The sequence below is a fragment of the Mastigoproctus giganteus genome, chromosome 11 (genome assembly GCF_048544385.1).
Source record: "Mastigoproctus giganteus isolate SK-2022 chromosome 11, ASM4854438v1, whole genome shotgun sequence".
Taxonomy (NCBI): Eukaryota; Metazoa; Arthropoda; class Arachnida; order Uropygi; family Thelyphonidae; genus Mastigoproctus; species Mastigoproctus giganteus.
This window is the reverse complement of record NC_143585.1, coordinates 109,050,424-109,071,563: the sequence shown is the minus strand read 5'-3', so window position 1 is coordinate 109,071,563 and position 21,140 is coordinate 109,050,424.

Here is a 21,140-nt window from a genome sequence, read left to right as displayed (position 1 = left end):
TTCACAGGGAACCACAATAATAAGGAGAAACTTGTGCAAGAGCTGCTTACCCCTCCAGCGCAAAACACAACTTCTGAATATAAGAAACTCAATAAGGAGGGACCTCGCGGACTCTTAGCACAACAACCTATCTGATAGAGACGCCGAAATATGAATGACGAGTGTGAGGATACCCGCTCATGCATCGCCTGCACAAAAATGGATATAAAGTACAACTACTAGACAGGTCGGGACTGTCCCAGGAATGACGAACTTTCACGGCTTGGACACTTCAACTACTGGGACTACACGCAGCTTTGCTGCCGACGCCACAAGGCGATCCTACACCTGTGCTCACTTGCACAGGACTTTTACTCCAATTCCTGGGCGGGGGAGAGAGGGGACGGCTCTGCTGTTTTTCTCTCCCCCTCTCCCACCCCTCTTTTCCTCCTGGTGGGGCATGGGCATGCCCCACTGACCTTCTCTGGGGCCGTCTTCCCTATTGACCCCATATTTCTGACTTTTCCCCCCAGCCTTCAGTCTCCTCCCCACTCTGACTAAATATCATAGCGTATGCCCCACACTACCAAAATTTTAATTGTTCAAATCAAGTCACGCATGCCCTTTTGGCCTCTAATAATCTCTTAGCGTCTTACCCTGAAAATCGCCGCGTGTTGCATTACAATTTTTTTTTTTTTTTTTTTTTACATAGGCCCTAGCCACTGAAATCTCAGGAAACTAGGTGGCAGGGCCTGCCAGAGTAAAGCTCCATACTACTGTGTACCTGGTCTGCCTCCACGGGGCCAAGTGTGGGCAACGTTGGGCCTCAGTAGGGGTCCAGCGGCTAAATGGCCAGATGAACAACGATACATAACATTACACTTATACAAAATCCATACACTTTTAAATCTCTGGCCTTCCCAGTGAACTGGTACACCTACAATGAAAGCAACGCGGAGATGGGGGAAACCCCTGGTGCCGTTAGACATCAATACACTTTACACTTTACACTTACACTTTTCAGTCAGATACATGAATAATCTAACCAAAACATTTGAAAAAGAGGAAGGTGTACTGCAGGGTTCCATTCTCAGTCCAACATTATTTGCAATAAGAATCACAAACACGACAAGGGATGTACCAAATACAGTACAATCGTACAAGTTTGCCGATGACCTCATTATCTCTACTCAATCCCAAATTATGAACACCATGGAAAGGCAACTTCAAATTGCTCTAGCTAAAATAGAATCATGGGCATTGCGGAATGGTTATTCCCTAGCAGAAAAGAAGTCTACTGCTATTCATTTTTGTAAAAAACGGAAACTACATCCGGATCCAGAAATATTTTTAAAAAACAGCCTGACTCCTGTAACTAACAATTTTCGTATGTTGGGGTAAACTTTATTTTGCTTCCCATATAGCATACCTCCAGAATAAAAAAATAAAAAATAAAGTTCCACCATTATGAACCCACTGCAGGATGGAAGCCTCCTCAACAATTCATGCTGAGGGAAATGGACCATAATCTGCCACGCTGGTCCAGTGCGGGTTGTCAGATCGACCGTATTCAGCAGTGAGGAGCTTGAACCCCGGTCTATTCAAAGAGCGTGTGCTACTGCACTCCCGCTCCTGACCACTCGGCTACGGAGGCCGTTTTTGGAATACTTGTCTTAAAAAACTGAATATTCTAAGAGCTGTCTCTGCTATGATCTGGGGTGCTGATAGAAGCTCTCTCGTACATCTCTAAGAGCTTTAATAAGATCGCGCTTGGATTATGGAGCACCTGTCTACGACTACGCCAGGAAAAGTTCTCTATTACGTCTGAACACCATCCAGCATAGTGCCTTTAGGATAGCTGTCGGAGCCTTCAGAACACCTTCGGTTCACAGCCTGTATATTGAGGCAAATGAGCCACCTCTGCATCTCAGGAGAAAAATTTTATTGTTAATTTTGCAGCAAAGATTGAAAGTACTACACCCCAGCTGGCAGCATCTGTTTGATCCTCAACACACCCTGCTATATCACAATAAACCTAATGAAAACCGCCCCACAGGGATTCGACTGCAAGAACTCATGATCAGTTGGAAAATTAACTTTAAGAATATATTCCAAGACTTTGCTACTCCTGAACTTCCCTGGACTGAATTCATACCTCTCTGTGAAATTTCTTTTCAAGATGGGGAAAATCCTCCCTGGCAAATACCAACTTTCAACAACTACATAAATTGCATTCTTTGGAAAACTCAGAGAAAGCCGTATCTCCAAAACAGATACGGCTATTGGTGCAGCAATAGTTTCTACCTCTTTCTTAACAGCTGCCTCTCTTCTCACTGAATGCAGTATCTACACTACAGAATTATTTGCAATAAAACTGGCTCTAGATAACATAAACAAATATCATATCAAACAATCTCTGATATATACAGACTCCTTAAGTGCAATCACTGCCTTTCAATCTACCTTTTCTGCCTCTCATCCCGTTCTTAAAGAGATCCGGTCTAAATTATTTTACCATCAAATAGCTAGCCACAAAGTCGCCTTCTGCTAGATTCCTGGTCATGTCGGCATCCAAGGTAATGATCGTCTGGATGAGGCTGCTAAATATCCCGACTCTGGATCTTACAGTCAACTGAAAGTTCCCTACACACTGACTACAAATACATTATTAAAAAAAACATGCTGGAAACAATGGTCTCACCTCTGGCAATCTTAAATCAATAATAAACTGTTGCAGATAAAAAAAAAAAAAAGAGCCACAACTGTGGACATCTAGTTTTAGAAGAAGCAGGCAACAGGAAGTAATTCTGGCAAGACTTCGCATCGATCATTCACATCCAACTCATCTGTATTTGCTTTTGGGAGAGACTCCTCCTCAGTGCTTCTTTTGCCAGTTGCATCTAACAATAAAACATATTCCCATTGAATGTCCCCAACTTTCATCTGTCCGAAAATCCAGCTTTAGCTCCCTCTACAACTTGCAGGAACCCTTAACCTTATCACATATTCTTGGGAATGAAGCAAATTTCGAGGATCTGTTTAAGTATTTAAAACGCATAAATTTGTATAATAGTATCTAATCATAATGTGAAATCAGTCATATATAAACCATGAACAGGCACAATATGGCCCAAGAGGCCTTGTGCCAAAAACCTCAAATACAACAAATGTAGTCGAATGTAACAATATTCCTGCATATGTCACTGAATGTCCAATCTGTAAATTAACATTCAACGTGTCGTTTATCATAATGTTACAGAATTCATTGTATGTCAGCCATGGACACAATGAAACCAGTGTACAGTATATACTCTGGTACCACTGAAACAGCTGTCAGGGTAATAGCTGACTTATTAATAATTCGGGGGGAAAAGTTAATTAGTAATTTTATTAATAACCGTAATTGATTGCTAATGAGTGGACTAAACCCATGATAAAAGACACTCGTCTTTTTTCTCAGTCTTGGGACAGTGAAAAGGTATAAACATCAGAGCCTGGACGAGCTCGTATTTCTTCGTCCTTCTTATGTCAACTATTTGCGATGGTAAGGCAAGAACTCTATGTTTTTTTTTTTTTTTTTTTTGGTAATTGTTGGCGCATCGACTTCTGTGGCCATAATGCACCTCCCAAGGTTTTTACAGTACTTTGATCCAAGCCCGAGGCGGGATTCGAACCCGCGACCTTTGGGTTGCCAGGCAGGCACTTTACCTACCTGGCTAGCCCGGCCGGCAGAACTCTATGTGTGAAATCTCCTATTCAGTGATTGCCACTGAATATTATCCTGCAACTTGTCCAGGCAAAGTTCTGCGTTTGCTATGCCCTTGTCCCGGCTCTTCGAGAAAGTTCCAACTGTTCTTATGCGAATGTGTATTTAGGATCGTAGCCTGAATGCGTCGCTTCCAGTCTTCAATCTTAATAGCATCAGCAGAATTGTTTCATGTAACGGGGCAGCAGCAAAATGAATACAGTCTTACTGGGGTTTATTATGAGGCGATGCGGTATTTTCTTGTTTTGCATCTGGCTGCTTAAATGTCTTAACACGGCCTGTTTATATTTTTGACTTGTCTGTAAGTGTACCTTATTTTTTATTTTCGTAAGAACACCAGACTAACTTTATTCTTTGTACAATGCACTAACAAGATAAAATGTACTCTAAGTAGTATCAGGCCAATAGTGCAGCGACTGAGATACCTGCCAAAGGCACCAGATAATTTATTCACTACACTCTTGGGGCACACAAGCCATGATACCACCATATGATTTTTTTTTTGGTGGGGGGGGACACATTTCTGAATAGTTCTCAACATACGAGCTCAAAATTGACTCTTCCTGGTTTTCACTTTAAGGATAGTTACAAATCAACGTAATCCGTTTACGATGTTTGATTGCCTGAGCCTTCCGTTGCCTTCTAATCAATGTGAAAGATTTCTTCCTTCAAAACTTAGCAGATATGAAATTTTTTTTTTCTATTTTTGATCTACTCATTTTTGATCTACTCGTAGAATCAGTATAAGTGTCCAGATATCAAGCATAAGTATAAAGTGGAAAATATTAACATCGCTGTAGTTCTTAACTTTATATTATTTCGCACCCTCTACAAATATATCACCATCATTATATTGCCCCACTAGAAAATACAGCCTGTATCTACTCCTCACCCCGTGTACTAAAAACCACACATAACTAGCCATGGTCCCCTTCCCTCCCCAGGGGTGGTTAGGTGCGACTCTTACTACATAATTTTTGTTGATGTAACTCCAACTTTGCTGAATATGAATAGCTTCCAGCCACTAATGATGTTGGTGTATTGGAGGAGATATCTGCAATGTGATATACCTGATAGTCGACGTTCATCTTAGCTTTTGATCGTGCGATTCTGCGGTAGGAATGGTGGGAATTATACTTTTATTCATTTTCTGTTGTGACTGGAGTTTCTGGGACTCCCATGATCCTCCCTAGTTGTAATTGGGCACGTACAGTGGCAGTTTTCGATTTTTTGCCTAAAAAAGGCAGCATATGTATTGTATTTTATTACTTTATATGTTTTTATATTTATGTAGACCTAATTTTATATCTCTATAATATTATAATTTTTATGTTTCCATTTATGATTTTATCATATGCATTATTTCATTAATTTGATAAAATCTGCTCAACTATTTAGTCGATTTAACTATTCTGCATATTAAATTCTGCTTAATATTTAGTTATAGTAAATCAAGTATAACTGAAATGCAATTGTATTAATGTAAATGACGAAATCACACAAATTCTCATCAGTGGATTAAGTGTAATTATCTTCATATACCCCTTATTTTAAACTCGGACAACTTCGTTAGCTTTGTTGAGTTGCAAAGTGCATTATTTATGAGATTTCAATTTCTTGAACTAATTACACCCTCGAGTGTAGTGCTGTTTTCTTAATCCGTGTGGAAAATACCTGGATTTGAATTCCACCTGGATTAGACAAACTTTTATTGGCTTCATCACAAAGTGGCTGAGTAAATCGGTCTCGGACGAGGATCGCTTGATATTTCATCTAGCAAATGACACCTAATAGCCTTATCTGCTTTGGCGCTTAGCGCGCGCGCACACACACACACACACACTCGTGGTTAGCACAGTTGGTAGGATCACCGTTCTCCCCACACCGGGTGGAAAATAATTGAGTTCGAATCCCGTCGATAATGGCAAGAGGTTTTATGGGCCTTTTTTTGTAATGTCGCTGAGTTAGTCAGTCTCAGACGAGGGTAGCATGGTTTTTCCAACACGGAAACTCTAGTGTTTCGTCCAGCAAACAGAAAATCGACCTCAGAACGCACGCAATTTACAGACAATATACGCGGAGCAATATGGCCTTTAGCTGCTGATGCTCCTAAAATCCTACTACAACAAAAACACACATAACCTTAAACTAATTTGAATTAAAATTATTGTAATTATACATCTGACAGTTTTAACTATAATTCAGATAAAGCATGGGGAAAATAGCACCTCGCTGGCCGGTCAAGGCATATGAAAAAAATTTAATCCTGTTTTCAGCAATGATCAGACCTTATTAACCACAAGTCCTTTATCAGTTTCCCATCTGGTTCCTGTTCAAGTGGGATGCTAGTGATTAGATATCTACGAACACGTTCATATACGATTACCTTAAGAGGATTTTTTGGGATTGTTTCCTCTCATGCGCATTATTTTCCAAAAGGAATCCTTTACTCTTTTTCAAGTTTTATTTTTGAAGGGTATGTTGACCATGAGTGGTGAAAGTCTGCAGCTGTGTACTTTACCTTCTAGATTGTTATATGGCTTGATGTTATATTGTTATGAATCGTGTTATAGATGTTTTGGATTATTTTATTATGTTATGGATATTATGGATTACAATTAGATTTGTGGGCGTGGCTTTAAAACTGAGAAATTGAAAAAAAAAAAAAAGTTTAAAACTGAGAAACCGCGATTAATGTGTGGTTCGAATACCGATAATTTTACAATCATTTCGATTAATGTGATGTTTTTATGAAGGTGGCGTGGTTTAACTTGTTAGTGTCAACAATTATTAAACTACAGAATTTTTTTCACAATGTTGTTTGCTCTATGATGCCTTAGGAGTTTTTCTATTTGGCTTCACCGACGAAAAAATAATGATCACCTCTGATTTAGATGTTAATAGATATCACTTTTATATAATTGCTATTAAGTTTATTCGTCTATATAAAGACGAATATATACGTAATCTTTGGGTCATATTTCTTTTACGCACTTGGGCCCATGTGTATAAAATAATTTTTTTTTTTATGCGCAAGTGATGAATTGGCTTATTCTCTCACCTAACAGAACTGATATGGGGTGCATTTTATCAAATTAATGGTAGAGTCAATGGTAGTCGAAATAGAATTTTTTTTTTTTTTTTTTTTTTTGCCTCTGTGTGTTCCCATGCAACACCTGTAAGAAAGATAAAGTCACTTTGCTTTGCTTTATATCACGTATGCGCACCCGTTACAATCTAATTTCTGTTTGGGTCACGGCCAAGGTTACATTGCAAAGTTGTGATAGCAAAATGACGCATCGACCTTAGCAATAGACAACGCAAAATTTCACTGAAAAGTATGCGAAGGTGTCACTTTTTTGTGCAGCAAGAAGTTAGAAGGTCAATTGAAAGGCTTGTTGCTATGCAGCAGTAGCTTAAAAGATATCAAGATATTCAAATGAAAGCAACTAGGCATATTGGCGTTCTTAGTATTAGTTTTAGTAATGGCCGCATGGTACAAGAAAGCCTATGGCTTATGCTGCAGCGGCCAAAAAAAAAAAAAAAAAAAAAAAAAACCGAATAAAACAATGATAAAAAAAATAATAAAATAAATAAATAATAATAATTAGTAAAAGAAAAGGAAATTAAACCTATCATCCTATGCGCTTCCCTGACCCGAAGGTACTATCCAGATGAACTTTGAATTTCCCCAAACTGTCAGCCTCTACCACCCATGTAGGTAACTTATTCCAGTAATTTATAACTCGCTGGCTAAAAAAAACTTCCTGCAGTCCAATCTAAACATTTCCCCCCGTAACTTGAATTTATGTCCCCTAGTTCTAGCATCATTTATAATCTTGAAAATTTCGTCCTCATTCATTTTACTGATGCCTCTCAGAGCCTTAAACACCTCAATCAAATCTCCTCTAAGGTGTATAGTTTCCAAACTCTACAACCCACATATTCGAAGTCTTTCTTCATAAGGACGCCCTTTTTCCGATCTCGCCAGGCAAGTTACCCGTCTTTGCACCCTTTCAAGAAGCTCGATATCTTTCTTTAGGTGCGGTCGCCATACTTGAACACAGTATTCCAAGTGTGGTCTAACAAACGCCTTTTATAATGGGATTATCACGTCCCTATCTCTACTTGCAAAAGTTCGATAGATCATCGATAGGACACCATGGGCCTTCCTTGCAACCTGTTTACAATGCTCAGAGAATTTCATGTCTGACCGTATCGTAACACCCAAGTCCCTTTCCCCCAGTACTGGGTTTAGTTGAACTCCACCAAGTGAATAAGTTATTTTGGGATTACTGTTTCCCAGGTGTAATACCTTACACTTTGTTGGATTAAAGCATAGCTGCCATTTTTCTGACCATTCCTGAAATCTATCTAGGTCTCTCTGAAGAAGCTCAGCTTGACAGTTATCATTAACTACTCTACCAATTTTAACATCATCTGCTACCAATTTTCTACCAATTTTAACATCATCTGCAAATTTAGACATCACGCCCTCTATCTCTTCATCGATGTCTTTTATGAAAATTAAAAACAAAAGTGGTCCTAATACTGATCCTTGGGGAACCCTACTTCTTACATCAACCCAGTCTGAGGAACAGCCATTTATCACAACCCTCTGCCTCCTGCCCTGAAGCCATCCTGCTGTCCATCTAAGGATTTTCCCAGTGATTTCAACCTGTTCCAGCTTATAAAGCAACCGCTCATGTGAGACTGAGTCAAAAGCTTTGCTGAAATCTAAATAAACAATGTCGGAATCAACCCCGGGGGCTCACATCTGGTGAGTATGGGCTTGGCACACCCAAGGTCCTGAGCTGGATATCATCATTCTTCTCTTTCTTGGTGATTCCCTTCTAAATTTGACTCTCTCTCTCTCTCTCTCTCAGGGTTACTCGGGAACCTTTTTTTTTTTTTTTTGTTTTCCTGGTGCAGCATAAGCCTCAGGCTTCCTTGCATCATATGGATAATAATAATAATAGTAATAAATTATTCCCTAAATCCAGCTCGTGAGTGACCCTTTCAAAATAGCGAACCAGATTTGTTAAACATGATTTTCCCTTTACAAAACCATGCTGAGTATCCTTGAGAATTTCAATTCGATCCAAATGATCCTGAATTCCACCCTTGATCATTGCCTCCATGATTTTCCCTACCACTGAAGTCAGACTGACAGGTCGATAATTTCCCACTTCACTCTTAGAGCCACCCTTATGTATAGGAGATACATTTGCACTTTTCCAATCCAAGGGAATCTCCCCAGAGTCTAGTGATGCTCGCATAATTAGCCTCAATGGTTCAATGCACTCACTTCCCGCCTTCCTTAAGATTATACGGTATATTCCATTAACTCCAGGAGCCTTACTGGCCTGTAGGCCAGAAAGTTTTTTCATTAAATAATCTTGTGAAATTTCAATATCATTAATTACATATTTTTCATCTTCGCTCCCATGATTTCCCATTGCCCCAAAAGGCTTTTCATTTGTAAATATCGATGCAAAATAACTGTTGAGTTCATCTGCAACGGCAGCTGGTGTATTTAATACTATCCCCTTTCCCTTACGTAAAGGTCCGATCTGGTTTGTCCTGCTCTTCTTAGCATTTATATATGTGAAGAATTCCTTATCTCCCCTCTTTGCTCTGTTTGCTAGTGATTTCTCATAAACTGCCTTTGCCTGTCGAACCTTTTCTGTGGCTCTATTACAGATCATCTTGTAGCTGTTATAGGCTTCAGTACTTTTTATTGCTCTGTAATCTTTCCATCCCAACTTTTTCTGCTCAAGTAATGTGACAACTTCACTATTCATCCAACTTGGAACCCTCCTCGTGGAGTATTTTTTTAATGGTATATACGCATTCAAGGCATCTGTGATTAATGTTTTAAAAGCATACCACAGTTCAAATGTATTCATTCTCTGCGCGATATCTACCCAGTTAATAGAGGCCATGAAGTACCTTAAGGCATCGTAATTTCCTTTTCTGAAATTAAAACCCATTCCTTTGCCTTTTACTGCTGCTACCTCTCTCATCATCATCCACCGTAGAACACCGTGATCATCTTTCTGCTACTGGTTCCTCTACTGTCAGTCCTGTTATGTCATCTGATTCATGGGTGATGATGAGGTCTAGGATATTCTTTTCTCTAGTACTTTCCCTGACATGTTGATACAAATAACAGTCATCTAGTTGATTTAAAAATTTTGTTCCCCATGTCGAGTTTCCTTCCCATTTACTTCAATCAATTAGAGGCAAATTGAAATAACCTATAATAACACATTGACGCTTACTTGCCCATTCCATTTGCATGTAGAGGCTTTCGTCATAATCTTCACAATCACCTGGTCTGTAGATTACTCCTACTCGCATTATACCTTGGTTTCCAACTATCTCACACCATACAGATTCTATACTAGCACGTGAAACGTCTGAATCCGGGAAAGCTATCGTGCACTCAGGCTGCTTCTGATAAGAAGCATTACCCCACCACCCCTTCTATCTACCCTATCCTTCCTAAATACATTATACAAGCCGTACTGAAACTCATCATCCCCAATTTCCGGGTGGTACCACGTCTCCGTAAGCCCTATTATGTCCGCGTTACTTGTTTTAACCAGCAGTTCGAATTCGCTCATTTTATTGACGACACTTCTAACATTACTATATAAACAATTAATACTTACTGTTCTTGTATATTTAACAACCCTAACACAACCCTTGAAGTTTTTTAAGCTCTTTTCCCTGGCATTAGCTACCCGCTCACTTGAAACGTTTTTGCCCCCAGAACATCTAGATAATATGTCCAGTTGGGGTAACAGATAAGAACTCTTGAGGTATGTGCAAGAGTTACTTTGACCAATATTATCAGGTAACGCGTGTCAGTATTACCCACATCCCCCCCCTAACTAGCAGTTTCCCTAAACCTTTAAGGCATCCTCAATAATACTGGCAAAAACTTTTGCACCACCTTTGTTTAAGTGTATGCTGTCTCTACAAAACAAATTCCTTCTACCTACAAGTGTGGGCCATGCTGATAGAAATTTCCCCTCTGAAGCCTTGCAGAGTCCTTCGAGTCTTGAGTTAATCCACAAGGCTTTTAACATATAATCCTTCCTATCGTGTCTGGGCAGAATTGCAGACACATAGACATTGTGGCCTAGCTCGCGGCATTTCCTCAGCATGGTCCTGTATTTTTCCAACAAATCGTCAGATCGTGTACGTTTAATATCATTAGTCCCCACATGAATAAAAAAATATTCTCTTTAACCCCCCCTTAAAATCTGACAACCTGTTGGTGACATCATTAATAGTTGCTCCCGCCAGATATACCCTGGTTCTACTCTACCTATCCTTATTGCAAAAAATATTCCCCGTTTCCCTGACAATGGAGTCTCCTAATAAAACAATGTCCTTTTTAACCAGAGTAGTTTGCACTTGGTTTTTCTGTTTTGAGGCCCGAATCAGGTGTGCATCACTTGGTAGATTGCTGGAGTCTTGAGTTCCTGACGAGCTCCCAGATGCATTATTTTCGAGGGCAAGCACTCGTTTTTTCAGGGACTCAAATTGTTCCATCAGTGCACCAAATTGTAATTTAAGATCGGTGCACTCCTTACATCGATCACAAAGAAAAGAATCCCCAGGTGAGCTATAATTAGTCACCACGTCGACCTTGGAAAACATTCCACAGGTTCCGCAACGGATTAAATCATGACTCAACCGTAAATCGCCATCGGCTGTCACGATACCCAGTGACGTGATTAAGGAAGATCTCGTAATTACCATTATAAAATTATAAAATAAAAAAATAATATTAATTAACTTTAAAAATCTATAATATTATTAAAATCAAACTGTTACAGGAAAACCTATAACAAAATAATCCAACAATATCTAAATAAATCAAATATTTAAACGCACTAATCAACAATTCACTTAATTGAGGAGCTCTGACGAAGTGCGTCCGCTCACCTCGAATGTCAACACTCCAATTTTGAAAAATTGGAATGTTGATATTGGAGCCTCTTTTCAAACATTTGAAGCTTTAAAGGTTATGGCTGTGTCGCTATTAATCGTGACCGTTTCCCTAAATTTCAAATTTCATTCTGATATTTAGACATACAGTATAAAGTCTTGTATATCCCGTACTGATCGCAAGTCTTAAGGAATACGGCCTTATTTCTATGGTCTTAAGGGTTTAAGACCTTTGGTGAAGCTAGTGGAGAAGGATGGAACTGGTTCCCAAGAATAATCAAATATACATTATAGTGCTTTGTTCTGAATTGAGTTAAATTATCTAGCTCAACATACACTAGACTTCAACCTATATTGGGACACTAAATGAAAAATATTAAGACTAGCATTTTAACTGCTTCAATGCAACGTAGAAGACTTTCTACTAATTTCTGAGAGAGAGCTGGTGACACTATGAGTCACTTTTTCTTTTAAGGATTTTAGAGTTCCACTAACGAAGAGAAGTCAGGAAGGCCGTCTTGGCTTCTTTAATTCTGCATTTAATTTATCCCAGAGATTTTCAGTTGAGGTCTGAGTTCTGTTCTGTGCTAACACCATTGTAATATTCCAATGTAATGTTCCTCTTCGAAACACATTCCATGTTTGTCACATGGAGCACCATCAATAGTAGAAAAGTTAAACCAAGGAGCACCATCAATAGTAGAAAAGTTAAACCAGGGAGCACCATCAATAGTAGAAAAGTTAAAAGAGAGAGCCTTTTTCATCAATCGAAATGAACAGTTAGAGAGAAAACTGGATATCAAATTTAGAAATTAGTAAGACGGGAACTTGTTTATAAGATCTTTATGACAAACACATTAAAAAGCCATGGAAATATTAAGAGCAACTGCTTGAGTTTCATTACACTTCTCCATGAAATTTTCACAAAGATGAGTAACGTAAGTCAGTACATCATCAGTAAATCGACGGTGACGAAATCCATATTGATGATCATTGATCAGATAGAAGATGTCAGTGTAGTTTAAGAGTTGGCAGTTGGTGGATCTTCCGATTACTTTGGAAAGTTTAGAGGTAAGTGCAATGGGAAAAATAACTGTTGTCCTTTTTTTAGGAACTGGCTAGATATGAATAAATTTCTAAAGAGAAGGAAAAACACTATTGGAATAAGAAAGTGTAAAAAGGCGACACAGAACAGGTTCTGAGAACAAGTAGAGAAATACCATTAGGACATGAAGCTTTCTTGCCAAGAAAGTTGTTCAAAATTCTTCTGACGTCCTTTTGACGTAAGATCACAAATGGCGTTCAATGGAGTGTACTGGAAATGGTAGGAAGTGGTTTACCAAGATCAATAGAAGAGCTGAATAAAAGTAGGATGCTAGTGAATCGGCTTTATCTTTAGCTGAGGATGCAACAGAATAACCATCAGGTTGTAAAAAAGGTGGGAGTATAGATGGCCAATAGCTTTCATAGAAGACTAGAATGCCTAGACTAATTTGCTACTCTTTTAGTCTCTTCAGCATCGAATTTTGATCGACTAATAACCGTTTTAAAATTGTTGCGAGCTTTTGTGCAGGAAGAAAATTCTTGCAATTCTTATATTGCAAGCCATAAAAATCAAGGCATCACCAAAGAAAACTGACTCTTTTCCGGTGAAATGTGGAAACAAAGAACTTAATACGTACAGAAATAATTTTATTGACATGATCTGAGAAAATTAGCATCAAATAATTACAATAGTAATCCAAGTAAGAAAAAGAAGAGAATTCACAAAGATCATCCCATTTCGCCTTCTTGAAATGCCAAACGGTGTTAAAATAGCCATAGACAGAAAGAAAGAAAGAGAGTGAGACCACTAAGTTGTGATCTGAGGTGGTCGTTGTTGTAGATATTAGGCGCATAAGCAACTTGAGCCATATTGCACTGTTTATAATGTCTGTAAATTGTGTGTGTATTCTGTGATCAATTTGCTACTTTTGCCGGATGAAAAATCCGAGTTTTCGGGAAAAAAAATCACCATCACCTAAGACCGACTAACTCAGCCGCTTTATGAAAAAGACTCATAAAAATTCCTCGCATCATTGACGGGATCTGAACTGAAGTCTTTTCACCCAGTGTGTGGAAGACGGTGATTATACCAACTATGCTACCCACGAGGGTGTGAGCTGAGCTGCTTCGATGACCACTAACATTCGCGGTGTACTCAAGAGTGTTGAATGCGCAGTTAGCATTGTCTGATATTAATAATCGCAAAATCCTCAGCATCTCGACTGGCTGTATCCATGTAACCAGAAAATTGAAGCCAGGAGCTGTGAACATTAAAATCACTATGGAAAATTGTCTCGCAATTAAAAAAGTTAAACTGAAGAAGACCGAGTTTCAAGGAAAGGAAGTCAAAAAATTCCCAGTGATTAGTGGAGTTGGGAGAACGATAGAAAGAACAGAAGAATTTAACAGAATGTGGCAGATAGATAGATTTTAAACCAGAGAAGATAAAAAAAAAAACAGAGGAAATTCCATATCATTAAAATAGAATCAGTGTGGGCAAGTAATTTCTTTAAAGCGAATGGAGTCATAGAAACGAATAATTAGAGCAATTAAGATGAGTGATAATTGAGGAAACTACTACTCAACTAACTTCTTTCTGCCATTACACCTGACCTTTTCAGACGTGTTTTGACATCGTAATTAATATCAACAGTTCCGAAAACATTTAGAAATGTAATTCAGTAGTAGTGAACTCAAGTTAAATTTCAAAATATTTGATAATGCATTTTTCCGAAGAAAATAAAAGAGGTGATTTGCATTCAGAAAAAAAAAAAAAAAAAAAAATCAGAGAACTTTACGATGTCATGCTGATGAAAACATGTCACTCGGTAATATTTCATTATAAAGCAGCTCAAAGAAATACTTTATCTTGCCCATTTCCTAGAAGAATTATTCTTTTATCAGGAAGTAAAGGGAAACTTTAACTTTCTCTTGCTGCTGCTCCCCAGTGATCTTTGTAGTATAAGGCTCAGTACGGTGCTTGCAAGCTACCAGAAATGCGATATGTCCATTTGTACATCCTGCAACCTAATACCTATTTTCGTAACGAAACGTATATCTCTTCTTATATTACAATTAACACGCCACTACTTCTCTTCTCTTCTCTTAAATTGCAATTTCAAAACTTTTCTTTGTTGTAAAACCAATTTATTTAAGTCACCCTACACATAATTCAGAAATATAAATTAATTAATGAAAGGGGAAAACTAAGGTTTTTAGACTCCACTGTCCGTCTAATTTGATAATTAAATATCAAGTATAGCTTTCACGGACAGTGTCGCTTCACTCTCTGAGCTTTTTCCTACTCCTCGCACGAGACCGAGTTAGTCGATCTCGGGCGAGGAGTAGGGTTCCACCTCCCAAGAAACAATTGGGGGTTTTCGCCTAGCAACACACAAACTGACTTAAGCATATATATATACTTTTCCCTGGTTTATGCAATGGAGCAAATTGTGCAATTTTACAACTATTTCCCGTTTATGCAAATTGGTGGCATGCAGCCTTGCTCTGTCATACATGCGGAAGAGTGACATCGGCCATGTTGTTTCAGTTGGACTCGCCGTAAACAGCCCTTGATTATGTTCAATAGTAAAGATATACCCCACGGAATAACGCCTATAAAAATTATACCTTTCATGTCCAAGAAGATGACAATATCCATCATCTTTTCTGCCAAAGCTTTACTGAAATGTGTTATCTCATTCGTCGTACACATCAATCTCACTACATGGCTCCGTTTTTTTTTTATTTTATTTTATTTTTTTTTTTGTCAGTTCGTGAACGAAAGTTTAGGGCTGATGAGAAAGTTGGTGTTGAAGTGAAAAATAGTTCCGAGAGACTGAAAAGAACTTGTCCTGGTAAGGAACACTAGCATTTACAAGTGGCGTCAGAGCCGGGAACACTGAACAATTTTCAGATTTTTTAAGTAATTTATTTACGGAGTTAAAAAAATGAGAGATCTGTGATTTCCCCCTCATATTGCTAATCATGCTCACTAATCGATGAATTATTCATGAATTTTTGTATAAATCTACGTATACTTGTTTCACGCGAAATAATTTATTTTTTATTCCTTATCTTATTTTTGAATCTGTCGTTGTGAACGACGTCAATGTTCATAATAAAAAATAAATAAATAACAGAGAGAGAGAGAGAGAGAGAGTGTGAGATACAGAGTAGTAACTATTCTGTGGTGTGAGAATTATCAGCTCGCTGCTTTGCTTTAATTCTTTCACACGTTAAATCTAAACTTGTATTGACTAAGTCAGCGCTTTGAAAGCAAAAATAAAATCAGCAAGTTTAGTGGTCATAACAGCTTAATTGCTTTTTTCGTTTGAGACTACATTTTGGGTTTTTAATTTAACATATTACGTTGCGATTTTCTTACTAGGATATGAGATCTCTGTGACTGTGAATAATTGGCTGTCCCTTGGTCATAAAATTTCACGATTTCATTACATTTCTTCTAAAAGACGGTCGTAGAGCATTTCCCAACGAAATTCCATAAGCGTTACTTTGGAAAAATTCATCGAGGGGTTATTAGTCCCAAATGATTGTATCTCATCATTGTGCACTTGTCTGGAATGAAAAGAAATCTTTCTAAAAGGGACTATGCTCGAAATGTCAGAGTCGCAGCCCTTGGAGAAGGTGAAACCAAGTAATGTAGTTTCAAGGATAACGTTTGACCAAAAAAATTCAAATTAATATATGGCAAGTGAATTTAGAGACTCAGATAGCATATCAGCGAGGAATTGATGTAGTGTAATTTTTAGTCACTGCTTAAACGTTTAGGTTCAGTTAGGTCAGGGCTATCGGCAGGACTTATCTGCATCTTTGGTATTAGGAAGGACATCTTGTTGCCTCAATCACTTAAATTTACTCAATCAGTGAGTAAAATATTTACATTTTAATAATACGAAGTTTAAATTTCGATGCTACAAAATTATTTGGTATTAACTACGAATAATATTCGTTATTATTATTATTATTATTAGCCATATGGCGCAAGGAAGCCTGGGGCTTATGCTGCACCAGCAAAAAATAAAAAATATATATAAAAAATAAATAGAATATATATTTTTTATTTTTTTATTTTATTTATTTTATTTTTTTTTTTTTTGTTGTCATAAGCTTGTGTTAAAAGCATGTTTATTTTCGTTATATATACAGTATTGTCTGCATAAATTAAAAAATACATATACAGTATGTATTTAAAATTGTTACACTGTCATCGAAGAGGAAACGTGTCGACAATCAAAAATTGGTTATGAAAGAACAAGCGAATAAAAAGACTTTTGTCTTCCTTGCAGATATTAAAATAGTACAGAGGAACGGTTCAGTTTTACTATTCTAAAATCAACATTCAGAAGAACCGTTCGGATTCGACTCTTTTATTATCATGCAGTGATATTTTTGATACTGATGTCAGTTATACATTTCACTCCTTTTGCAAAACGACTGAACAGTAGATCAGAAAAGGCGTTGAGAACATAATTTTTAAATTTTTTAGTTATATTCAAACGCTGCCGTGGGACTAAGAATTCTATTGGCGCAGTGAGTAATACCAGCTACTGAAGGAAGTTTTGCTCAGTTATAAGAAAATTATTTTAGATCCATTATGACAGGAACACAATTAGCTGATCTGCCACCGATTTCACGGAAGTAGATGAAACTGTCGTACAACTTATATATTTAGAATAACTGTTCAATACGGATGGTTCGACAAAAACAAATTAATAAATCATGGTACATCCTTTTAAATTACGCATGCACAGAGCAAATCAGACACGTCAGTGTATCTTCAGTGCAATATAATTTACAGCAAGGGGGAGGCGCAAAACCATAAGTATCAGAAGTAGAGGAGAACTGACAAAGCAACCATGCTAATTTTTTATGTGACATTTGGAGAGGTAACGCTTGTTTCAATATCTGACTATGAATCACCTGCTGTTAATGATAATAGTTGGTTTATATTCAGTTTGTTTTGTAGTTAAGTGTTTTACTGAAGCAGTGTTTGTTTCTTATTAAAAAAAAAAGGGTGAAAATTTTTAGAACAGAAAAGCGCGTTAGATGGGAGGAAAATTCGGCGAACATTTGCAGAATGCTGTACCTTGTACATGAAGACAGAACAATAAGTGCTTATAGTAGTTGAGACTTCAAGAAGGAACGGAAGACGTTAAAGGTGAAAGACATTCCATCATTTTTTTAAATTGATTCAAATACGCCAAAGCGTGGTTCAGATGGTTATAAATGGTCGCCGACTGACTTTTGGAAATTAGCAAGAAGAGCTGAACAGAGAAACTGTTGATTGCGATCGAATGTCTGAAAATGAAGTCTGTTCCAAGATGGTTTCAAAAGCAAAAAAAAAAAAAAGTGCATATGTCAAAATCGGAGGTTGAAAACCGCTCATATCCTTTTTCGATATTAATGGAAATTTCCATTAACTTTGTCGTCTCCAACAAGTAGTATACCTTCAAGTTTCGGGGGGGGGGGGATTATGTATTCGTCTAAACCACGCATTTAGCTAAAAGAATGGATTTTCTATCAAAGCAGTGTCTTCCCGCACAACCTTACAGTAAGGAAACTTTTTATCAAAAATATAACAGTGCTGGCACATCCATCGCGCTTTCCTGGTGTGTGCGTTGCGTGTTTTTTGCTCTGTGCGACTTTTTCATGTTCACAGATTCCGAAGAACTGTAAAAGATCTCATTGATTGACAGAATAGTGACTTAGGAAAGAACTTTCAGTAACGATTTCGATCAATATTTCAAGGCATGGCAGAGAGACTACGATTTCAGCATAAGCCTGAATGAGAGTACTTTGAAAACGAGCACACCCAGTAAAGGTTAGTGGCAAAAATATATTTTTAAAGAATTAGTGCTGTTAATTCATTGCCAGACCTCGCGTATGTATGAAACGAGTGTTTATGTTATTACGGAAAATACATTAGACACGAGCTTAGAAATGGCACAGTTGAACAAATGAAACAACTTTGTACCCTAAAATTAACATTTGAACATTAGTTTTACAGTTTCAATAGGTAAATTGAAAAAGGCGAGTTTGAATTAATAATCCATAAATAAATAACAGAAACTAAAACAATTTTCTGTTACAGAGATAAAATGAGTTGGTTAAGCAATTAAAACCCTATTGCGTAGTTAAAAAAAAAAAAAAACGCGCATATACTCACTGAAAACAGTTTGAACAATTCATTTAAATATCATAATGTCTTTGATATTAATAAAGTAATAGGGACATAAAACTGACTTCAAGATTTAAGTTGTACTAAATATTTCTCGGTAAACTGACATAGGGCCTCATCCTGAATTCATCCTCTCGAGCAGTTCTGACTGAATATATTCAAGATTGGGCCCTATGCCACCCCCCACCCCAAACCGCGCTTTATTTATTTATTTTTTTTTCGTAGATGTGAAGAGAAGGAGAAATAAAAAATGATTCTTTATTCGGATTGAAGTGGCGTTTACTTTTTTTGATATGAAAATTATGATATGAACGCGTTAATTACACAGATCGGAAGGGAGAATTGTTAAATAAATACACAATTCTTTATTGGAACCAGAATCGGATAAATATCATCCCTTTACGAGAAGTCTCCAGATGAATTTTTAATCCAATCGCATTAATAGTCTTCCTCTTCATAAGTTAGAATCAAAATAGAATTTATTATTCAAAAGTCGTGAACATTGAGTTAACTTCCAATATTTTGACCTTCACCGAAGGCATTGTGCCACTTGTGGTTAGATTAATATTCATTGATCTAACCACAATAATACTCAATAAATAATTATTTATTTTTATTTTATTTTTATTTTTTTGTAGAATACGCGCACACAAATATCCTCAAGTCCGAAAAAGTTTAATAGGAACTGAGTAATAACGAAATTTTATCGACCATATCAAACCTCCGTGGGAAAAATTAAAGTTTTAAATTGTAGTGATAACCTTTCGGCACTCCACATGTAAAATGATTCACCTTCGCTTTAATTGAAATCGTCTCTAAGTGAACAGATAACTTATCTTTGGAAGAAAAGGTTTCAAGTAGTCTCGTTTTACGGAAATCTTGCTCGATGAAGTACCGTATTACTTCACCTTTAGTAATTATGCAAATTTGCCAGTGGAATTTCTCCCATATTTATGGATAATGCGAATGAAGTTCAGCACGTGGAGTTACAAAGTTTCCCCTAATCGAGTTTCAGATAAGGTGAGTACTTAACTCGGTATTTACAAATAAATTGGACTTAGTACAGTTATCGACGAAAGTAATGTACCCGAAATGGGAATTAGGGGTTGTTTGGAATTAACATCCAGTAAAATGAAGCCATGAGGCATCATTGCATTGTCTGGAAATAGAATGTGACCTTGTAGCGGTTGATATTTTACAGCAAATTAATTTTATTTTTTCGCGAATATATATATATATATATATATATACATTTTATATTGTTTCTGCAATATATTAACTTTATGATAGCCAAGAAGCACTTATGACTAATAGAAAGCCGAATTAACAGAGTGCAAAGGTTGGTTTGGTTTTGGTTTCTGTGGCGCATGAGTGTAATGCGATCAGAAGAGTCATGCGACCAATAGCAATTCAGCAGCAGTCTATTAATCTAATTTTTCACAATTAGTGTTCCTGCTAATAATTGCGTTGTACCAGTAAATAAGAAGAATTTAGTTTTTAAATTAAAATAAGAATCGTCTAATATAATAATCAGATAATCTGTGTATCCTTTACCTTGTAAGAAAGCGCTTTAATCCATCTCAAGCGCTTAAAGCCGTCTCTCTCACAGTCGAGAATACAAATTGAGAAATTGCGTAAAAAGCGATGAGACTGCTATAAAAATCGTTATCCACAATCACTCTACAAGTTTCCTCCCAGCTTTGAAATGCTGAAAGCAAAGTTTGTCGAAAATGATTGCCTGTCATCGCTATGTTCTTCTTTAGAAGATGGATGAAATACCCTATTAGGTAGCTCAGCGGTTACGATCGCTGGTCATTGATATCATGTGGAAAAGACTTGAGTTCAAATTCTTTCAAAACAACAGGAATTTTGCGGACTTTTTTCACACAGTCGCCGAGTTAGTCGGTCTCGGACAAAGCCCCTTCTCTAGAAACTCTAGTATTTCATCAAGTAATCCAGGAAAATCGACTACAGAATACACTCACCCAGGGTCACAGACATTACACAATGACACCTCATTGCCTTGTTTGTGCAAAAGGCAAATAATAGCAACAGTGATGAAAGGTAGGCTAAAGGGTCTTAAATACGCCATTAGTTTTATTTAATGCTTATTCTCAAGGAGATAGAACAGATTTTTAAAAATCTTAATTTATATTTTAAATTCATAGGTTCAGCAACTTCTTA